The sequence below is a fragment of the Bidens hawaiensis genome, unplaced genomic scaffold, assembly GCF_021521415.1.
Source record: "Bidens hawaiensis isolate Kalapana, Puna unplaced genomic scaffold, B.hawaiensis_p1.1 tig00018400_1, whole genome shotgun sequence".
In the NCBI taxonomy this organism is placed as follows: domain Eukaryota; kingdom Viridiplantae; phylum Streptophyta; class Magnoliopsida; order Asterales; family Asteraceae; genus Bidens; species Bidens hawaiensis.
This window is the reverse complement of record NW_027492773.1, coordinates 17,283-26,676: the sequence shown is the minus strand read 5'-3', so window position 1 is coordinate 26,676 and position 9,394 is coordinate 17,283.

Here is a 9,394-nt window from a genome sequence, read left to right as displayed (position 1 = left end):
GAAGAAGATATTTCAAAAACGGCTTTCAGAACACGGTATGGTCACTACGAGTTTTCGGTTATGCCTTTTGGCCTAACCAACGCACCAGCCGTATTTATGGATCTCATGAATCGAGTATGCAAGGCGTACCTCGACAAGTTCGTGATTGTTTTCATCGATGATATTCTCGTCTATTCCAAGAACGAGACTGACCACGAAGAGCACTTAAGGATAATTCTGGAACTACTGAAGAAGGAACAACTGTATGCTAAACTCTCGAAATGTGAATTCTGGCTTCGCGAGGTTCACTTTTTAGGACATGTGATCAACGAGAATGGTATCCATGTCGATCCCGGTAAGGTTGAGGCCATCAAAAACTGGGAAGCACCTAAGACTCCGACTGAGGTGCGACAATTCCTAGGACTGGCCGGCTACTATCGGCGTTTCATCGAGGGATTTTCAAAGATTGCTCAACCCCTCACCGCTTTGACTCTCAAGGGCACTAAGTACAACTGGGGTGACGCGCAAGAATCCGCTTTTCAACTGTTGAAAACCAAGCTTTGTAGCGCCCCTATTTTAGCTCTCCCCGAGGGAACGGAAAACTTTGAGGTACACTGTGACGCATCTATACAAGGTCTCGGTTGTGTGCTGATGCAACTCGAGAAGGTTATAGCCTACGCCTCTAGACAACTACGGGTTCACGAGAAGAACTACACGACCCACGATTTGGAACTCGGAGCTGTAGTGTTTGCTCTTAAGATATGGAGGCATTACTTGTACGGTACCAAGTTTACCATTTACACCGACCACAAGAGTCTCCAACATATCTACGATCAGAAGGAGCTGAACATGCGACAGCGTCGTTGGGTCGAGCTGCTTAAAGATTACGATTGTGCCATCAAGTACCACCCTGGCAAGGCCAATGTGGTGGCCGACGCCCTCAGCAGAAAAGAAACAGATAAACCCAGACGGGTGAGAGCATTGCAACTTACGATTCATGCCAGCTTACCCGATCAGATTCGCGATGCGCAACTGGAAGCGTTGAAAGATGATAATCTTCCATCGGAACTCATGCGGGGCATGAGCAAGCAACTTGAAACCAGATCGGACGGGGTCCGATATTTTGAGAACCGGATTTGGGTTCCACGATACGGAGAATTGAGAACTCTTGTGATGGACGAAGCTCACAAGTCCCGATATTCTATCCACCCTGGCTCAGATAAAATGTATCATGATTTAAAGGAACTTTACTGGTGGCCGAACATGAAAGCCGACATTGCCACCTACGTGAGCAAATGCTTGACTTGTGCCAGAGTCAAGATAGAATACCAGAAACCATCTGGTCTACTGCAACAACCGGAACTCCCAATGTGGAAATGGGAACACATCTCAATGGACTTTATTACGGGTTTGCCTAAAACACCGACGGGATGCGATACCATCTGGGTGATCGTTGACCGGTTGACTAAATCGGCGCACTTCCTAGCGATTAAGGAAACAGACAAAATGGAAAGACTGACTCGTGTCTACATGAAGGAAGTAGTGTCGAGACACGGAGTGCCTGTCTCGATCATTTCCGATCGAGATTCTCGTTTTACCTCACACTTTTGGAAGTCGCTGCAAAGCGCACTGGGCACACGTCTCGATATGAGTACCGCATACCATCCTCAGACGGATGGGCAAAGTGAACGGACTATTCAGACCCTGGAGGATATGTTGCGTGCATGCGTCTTAGATTTCGGAAAAAGTTGGGAACCCCACTTACCCTTGGTAGAGTTTTCGTATAATAACAGCTACCACGCAAGTATTAAGGTAGCGCCGTTTGAAGCGCTGTACGGACGGAAGTGTCGATCACCACTCTGCTGGGCAGAGGTGGGTGATAGCCAAATCACTGGTCCGGAACTGGTACTCGAAACCTCGGAAAAGATTGTTCAAATCCGAAATCGCATGGCAGCAGCACGAGATCACCAAAAGAGTTACGCCGACAAGCGCCGAAAACCTCTCGAATTTCAAGTAAACGATCGAGTGTTACTCAAAGTCTCACCCTGGAAAGGTGTGGTTCGCTTTGGTAAGCGAAACAAACTCAACCCACGATATGTTGGTCCGTACCGGATAACTGAGCGCATTGGTCCGGTGGCGTACTGACTGGACCTACCAACAGAACTTAGTGGCGTACACGATGTATTCCACGTATCAAATTTGAAGAAATGCCTATCTGATGAAACCCAAGTAGTCCCTTTGGAGGAACTACAAGTTGATGAACAGTTACGGTTCATTGAGGAACCAGTCGAGGTTTTGGATTGGGAAACCAAAACGCTCAAACACAGCAAAATTCCAATTGTTAAGGTTCGTTGGAACTCGAGACGTGGACCGGAGTTCACATGGGAACGCGAGGATCACATGATGAAAAAGTATCCTCACCTTTTTGAAGGGCTAACCAAACACCGAAAACCGCGAAACCCGGCAAACCGTCAAACATCACCGGAGGTATGAACAAAATTTCGGGACGAAATTTCTTTCTACTAGGGGATGATATGACAAACTGAAAATCTTTCTTACTTTTTCAGGCTCTCATCACGACTTGACTCAGATTTTCGGGACGAAAATTCTTTAACATGGGAATGATGTGACAATCGTCAATTTCAGGTTAACCTCGTTAACTCAACTCCGTTAATTCAAACTTTAAGATCGTTGAATCTATAACGCATACTTCATTACATTTAAACTAGGGTTTAAATGACGCTTAACACTTACTACATGTGTAGTAGTCTTTCGGGATTTGCACCGAAACGCAAACGATTGAGGAATAAACGAAGCACACTAAAACACTAATGATGTGATAACTATGTGTTAGGATTATGTGTTATATTATTGTCATGATTATGTGCAAGTTAGGATAGAATGTTCTAGAAAAACAACACTTGAAAGTAGAAGGACTAGAGTGTAACTTGTTTGTTTATAAATATATCACTAATAAACAAACCCTAACCTATTATTCTAAACCTACAACACCACCGATCGGCTCTCTCTCCCTCTCTTGACCCACGGCTGCCGTCCACCATCACACACATATACACATCAAATCAAGAGATTAATCCAAGAACTAGGTGCTAGGAAGGTATACTTGATCATCTCTTACCTCTTTGTTGTTTAATTTTGATGTTTGATGGGTTGTGTGAAAACCCTAAATCGGCCGATCTTGTATGTATGTGATTGTTATGATTCTTGTTAGTTGGATAATAGATTGATAACTAGATTGATATTGATACATGATTGATTGTTGTTCTTGATTTGAATTAAAACACAAACCCTAATCTTGTATGTATGGTGTGATTGATATGCATGGATAGTAGTTATAGTGTCTAGAGGGTTATATGGATGCATGATAGTTCATAGATTGTTATTATGATGAGTTTTGATGTGAACAGATTCTGGACAGAACGTATATACGATGTTTAACTGACTGTAACGAAGTATAAACGTGAAAATTGATTGAGATTGTGGGTACTGCAGTAAACTAGGTTGAGTCTAGTTTCTATGAAGTATAAATTCGTAATTTTTGGATAAGTGGAAGTATACTTTTATGATTTTACAAAAACGTGATGCAAAGCTGAGCTGTTAGACCTGCTGTTAGGTTATGTTGTAAATGTTATATCTCATGAACTACGAGACCAATTGGGTTGGTTCCACTTCTGGAGGTTGACTCACTGAGTTAGGAACCAAACCCAAGTGGTCTTGCATTTATTGGATTTTTCGTTTAACGGGAATTGCAAATAACATTCTGATGTGCATGAATCTGACTGATATAAGTTAGCTGTAATGTTTTGATCATTATGAACAATCTATATGGAATAAAAATAAGATAAAAGATGTTCTGGAAACCTAAGATATGTATGCTCCTGTGGTAATTTTTGGTAAATTAATTGAGACGTTATAATCGGTAAACTAGTGCAATCTTTCAAGTAGAAATTCTGTCATAACGAAACTAGCTGCTGAGTTGTATAGGAATGCATGAAATATGATAGTTTTTATATAATTGTTGTATTTTGACCAAAATACCCTTGCGGGGAATAGTTGCTAGTTGATTGCCATGAATTGACCAAATTGCCCTTATGGGGAATAATGGTTAGTTAGTCTTTGTTTGTTGACCAAAATGCCCCTACGGGAATAATTGCTAATAAGTATGTTATTAATACGTGACACGAAAGTAATTGCTCACTCATGTATCGTATCACAATTTTACTTGTTTAAGTCACACACGATTCACAAACGAAACACGAAACATGTTACGTGCATAGGTATTATGTGCCGAGTCTAGAGACTCGTTAAACATTCCGATACTTAGAAAATCTCTTTGTTATTTTAGAACGCTAGAGAGTTTTCTACGACGCGCATCACTCGGTGATCTAGATCGGATATTCTTCGCAAACAGTGAGTTCACTTACCCCACTCTTAAACTGTTTTCAAACGTTTTTCACTTGGGGGAGATAACATACTCCGATAAACATATTTTCTGAGATAAACGCATATGAAAGATTTTGTTATAAATTATATATCAGTTGTAAAGGTTAAGCGGCATACGTAACATTTGAAGTCCCACACATCGGACCGGTTAATATTTGGAATAGCGAGTCACTTTTGGGTAGTACTACTGGGTTTGACAAACCCCACCCGACGCTAAGCTCAACTGGAGGTTGAGTGGGTGTAAATTTTGGCTAACACTTACCATGGTCTGGAGGACCTGGTGACGGGCACTTGATAAACAGTCAGCTTCGGTCGCGAACCACTTAGCGATACTTGTTGTATAGATTAGCTACCTATCGATATATAATTTGACATAACACTATCTGGTAATGCAAAACACTTAAACGCTGTAACGTGGTTACACACTTAAACGCTGTAACGTGGTTACACACTTAAACGCTGTAACGTGGTTACACACTTAAACGCTGTAACGTGGTTACACACTCAAACGCTGTAACGTAGTTACACACTCAAACGCTGTAACGTCGTTACACACTCAAACGCTGTAACGTGGTAACACACTCAAACGTCGTAACGGGGTTACGCAACATTTAAACGTCGTAACGAGGTTACGCAAAACGCTAAACGATTTATCTTATTTTACTTGTGAACTCACCAACCTTGTGTTGACACTTTTAGTATGTTATTCTCAGGTAGCCGAGGCGGGCGCGCGGTTTAGGAGCATGCATTAATGAAAACACTTTTATTCTGCAAACTTAATTTTAACAGTTACATTTGGTTTTAAGTCGTCCTGCGTGACGCAACTTTTGAATTAAGGTTTTACGCTTCCGCACTTACTTTCATTTAAACGTTTTTCTTTGGTTTGGTTATAACTAATGATTCCGATCCTGCCAGTTCACACCCTCTGACGGTAAAACTCCGTTAGTGGATTTTGAGGGTGTGACAGATTGGTATCAGAGCCATTGGTTATAGCGAACTAGAAACTGCATGCATACTAGACTATAACCGCGACGACCCATTAGTTATAATGATACGCACTGCATAGGTTTGTGTAGTCTTGAAATCTTATTTCCTTATCTCCTTCACTCATACGCGCGCATATACCCGGCTTACCTGTAGGAATGTCGACGCCACCCTCATCATCATCCGATTCGATGACGCATGCTCACGGGAAGGAACCGCAGTTACCTACTGCCTCGCCACCCCGTGTAGTCCCGGAACTCGAAGCTCCTGCACCAAAGAGGTACCGCCTATCCGGAGGCTTGTATGACAACAACGTTAGCTGGGAATGGTACCCCAACATGATCAAACGTATGGTCTACCGTGAACAAGTTCCCCCATTGCCTCACCCGAACCACCCTGCTTACCCTAACACTCTACCACCTATAACCGAACCTGTAGAGCGAGTTCTCGCAGCTGTCGTTTCTTGTTTGGAGCGTGATGTGGGTTACATGCGCTACACTAGAGAAAATGTTGCCAGACTGTTTAAAGATGGAACCGAGACTCAGGAGGAGATTGCCCGCATGGCAGCGGCAATGAAAGAAATGCAAGAGACTAGTGAGCAACAAACCAAGGTTATGATGAAGATGCAAGCCGAGATGATAGACTTGCAAGAGCAACTCCAAGAAGCAAGGACCCGAACCGAAATAGCCTTAGAACGTTGCGATATCCTACAAATGCAACTTGCCCAGAACGTAGCAGAACCTGAGGCAGAGCCCGAGGCAGAGCCTGATGTAGAACCTGAAGAAGATCCCGAAGAGGAGCCTGAGGAGGATCCCGAGGAAGATCCCGAAGAGGAGCCCGAGGAGGAACCTGAAGAAGAACTGGAGGAGGAACCAGCTGAGGAGGAGGCACATTCAGAGGTGTCCTCAGATGACGACATCTAGTGAGGATGACACTTAGATGGAGGGGTTGTCTCCATCCGAACTATTATTTTTCTATAATTTTAAGGATTGATTGGAAATACTTTGTAGCGAATACAATGGTTTTAATCATGAATTTTTAATTAGACTAATAAGTGGTTGTGATGTGATGTTGTTTTTTTTTTCTTACCTATCTTTTATTACATGTATGGTGTGTTGTATATGAAAGAAAAATTCACGTTTTATACTATGATTCTAGGAAATGGCCGGAAGAAACGCTGGACGAGGACGAGGTAACATCAGCATGACTGCAGCTGAACTCCAAACCCTGCTGAATGACCATGTTGCTGCCGCTTTAGCTGCACACGTTCAAAATCAAACAGGAGGTCCGAATGGAGCATGTACCTTCAAGAACTACTTAGACTGCAAGCCCAGTACGTTTAAGGGCACTGAGGGAGCTATAGGCTTCCTGCGTTGGGCTGAGAAGGCCGAGTCGGCCTTTGAGATGTGTAATTGTCCCCCTGCCAGTAGGGTCAAATTCGCTGCTGGGACACTTGAGGATTCCGCCCTCACTTGGTGGAATTCGAACGTCCAGATCCTTGGATTGGAACTGGCTAACGCGATGAACTGGGAGGAGTTCAAAAACATGATGCGAGAGGAGTACTGTCCGAGGGAAGAAATTTCGAAGTTAGAGTCGGAGTTTTGGTCGTTGAAAATGGTGGGTTCAGAGATTGAAAGCTACACTACTCGTTCGCACGAGTTGGCAGTGATGTGTCCGCGGATGGTGGATCCGCCGAGCAAGAGAATAGAGATGTACATTGATGGGTTAGCACCACAGATTCAGGGTATGGTGACGTCTTCCAGACCAGCCACGATCCAACAAGCGATCCGTTTGGCTCACAAACTGACGGATCAGGCTGTGACCCAGGGTGCGTTACCACCGAGGGGTTCGACTGTTAAAGCCCGTGACAACCCGAGTAATGACCACGTCAGCAACAGTAACAACAACAGCAACCCGAACAGCGGGAAGAGAAAGTTTGACAACACCAGATCTTCATCCTCAAACCTCCCACCGCAACACCACTACCGTAAGCCCGAATTTACTCAGAGTTTCAACACTCAGAATCACAACAACAACAACAACGGTAGCGGGCAGGTTTCGAGCGGATATGTTGGGAAATATCCAAAGTGCAACAGGTGCAACTTTCATCATGTTGGTCAATGTGACCGTGTCAAGTGTCAAAGATGCGGAAAGATAGGTCATCAAGCGAAGGAATGTAGAGGAGACCTTGCGGCGAAGGGTGCTCCTAAGCCACCGATGACGACTAAGGGATGTTTTGAATGTGGACAGGAAGGTCATTTCCGGAAGGATTGCCCCAAGCTGAAACATAATGACAACAATGGGGGCAATGGAAGTGACAGTAATGGTGGAGGAAATGGCAAAGGAAGAGCGTTTGTGATTGGATCAGGTCAAGCCCGCAGAGATCCGCATGTGGTGTCTGGTAAGTTCCCTGTAAACGATTGTTTTGCTTCTGTTTTGTTTGACACTGGAGCTGATAGGAGTTTTGTGTCAAAGGCCTTTAGCCAACTTTTAAACCTTACTCCAACCCCGTTAGACGCTAAGTTTCCTGTTGAATTAGCTAACGGTAAAACTGTAATAACAACTCATATACTTGTGGGATGTAAGTTGAAACTGTCAGGTCATGTCTTTGACATCGACCTTATTCCTTTTACGCTTAGTAGTTTCGATGTCGTTGTCGGCATGGACTGGTTATCCGAGAACCGAGCGGAGATTATATGCCATGATAAGATAGTCCATATTACCACCCCTTCTGGCGAGATCATTTCGGTCCGAGGCGAGAGAAGCGGCATGACCACCAGCGTCATTACCCTTATGAAGGCACAGAAGTATTTACGAAAGGGTCATCCGGCAATTTTGGCGCAGATTGTTGAGAAACCCGCGGAGGAGAAACGAATTGAAGACATACCGGTTGTGCGAGACTTCCCGGAAGTTTTCCCGGAGGATTTACCTGGACTCCCTCCTATTCGTCAAGTCGAATTTCAGATCGAGTTGACACCCGGTGCAGCACCCATAGCACGAGCCCCGTATCGGCTCGCACCGGCGGAACTTCAGGAGTTGTCCACCCAGTTGCAAGATTTGTTGGATAAAGGTTTTATCCGACCTAGCTCATCGCCATGGGGAGCCCCTGTCTTGTTTGTCCGAAAGAAAGACGAGACTTTCCGAATGTGCATCGACTACCGGGAGTTGAACAAGATGACGGTCAAGAACCGTTATCCTTTACCCCGAATTGATGATTTGTTTGACCAGCTTCAGGGATCGAGTTACTACTCGAAGATCGATCTACGATCCGGTTATCACCAGCTGAGAATGCGCGAAGAAGATATTTCAAAAACGGCTTTCAGAACACGGTATGGTCACTACGAGTTTTCGGTTATGCCTTTTGGCCTAACCAACGCACCAGCCGTATTTATGGATCTCATGAATCGAGTATGCAAGGCGTACCTCGACAAGTTCGTGATTGTTTTCATCGATGATATTCTCGTCTATTCCAAGAACGAGACTGACCACGAAGAGCACTTAAGGATAATTCTGGAACTACTGAAGAAGGAACAACTGTATGCTAAACTCTCGAAATGTGAATTCTGGCTTCGCGAGGTTCACTTTTTAGGACATGTGATCAACGAGAATGGTATCCATGTCGATCCCGGTAAGGTTGAGGCCATCAAAAACTGGGAAGCACCTAAGACTCCGACTGAGGTGCGACAATTCCTAGGACTGGCCGGCTACTATCGGCGTTTCATCGAGGGATTTTCAAAGATTGCTCAACCCCTCACCGCTTTGACTCTCAAGGGCACTAAGTACAACTGGGGTGACGCGCAAGAATCCGCTTTTCAACTGTTGAAAACCAAGCTTTGTAGCGCCCCTATTTTAGCTCTCCCCGAGGGAACGGAAAACTTTGAGGTACACTGTGACGCATCTATACAAGGTCTCGGTTGTGTGCTGATGCAACTCGAGAAGGTTATAGCCTACGCCTCTAGACAACTAC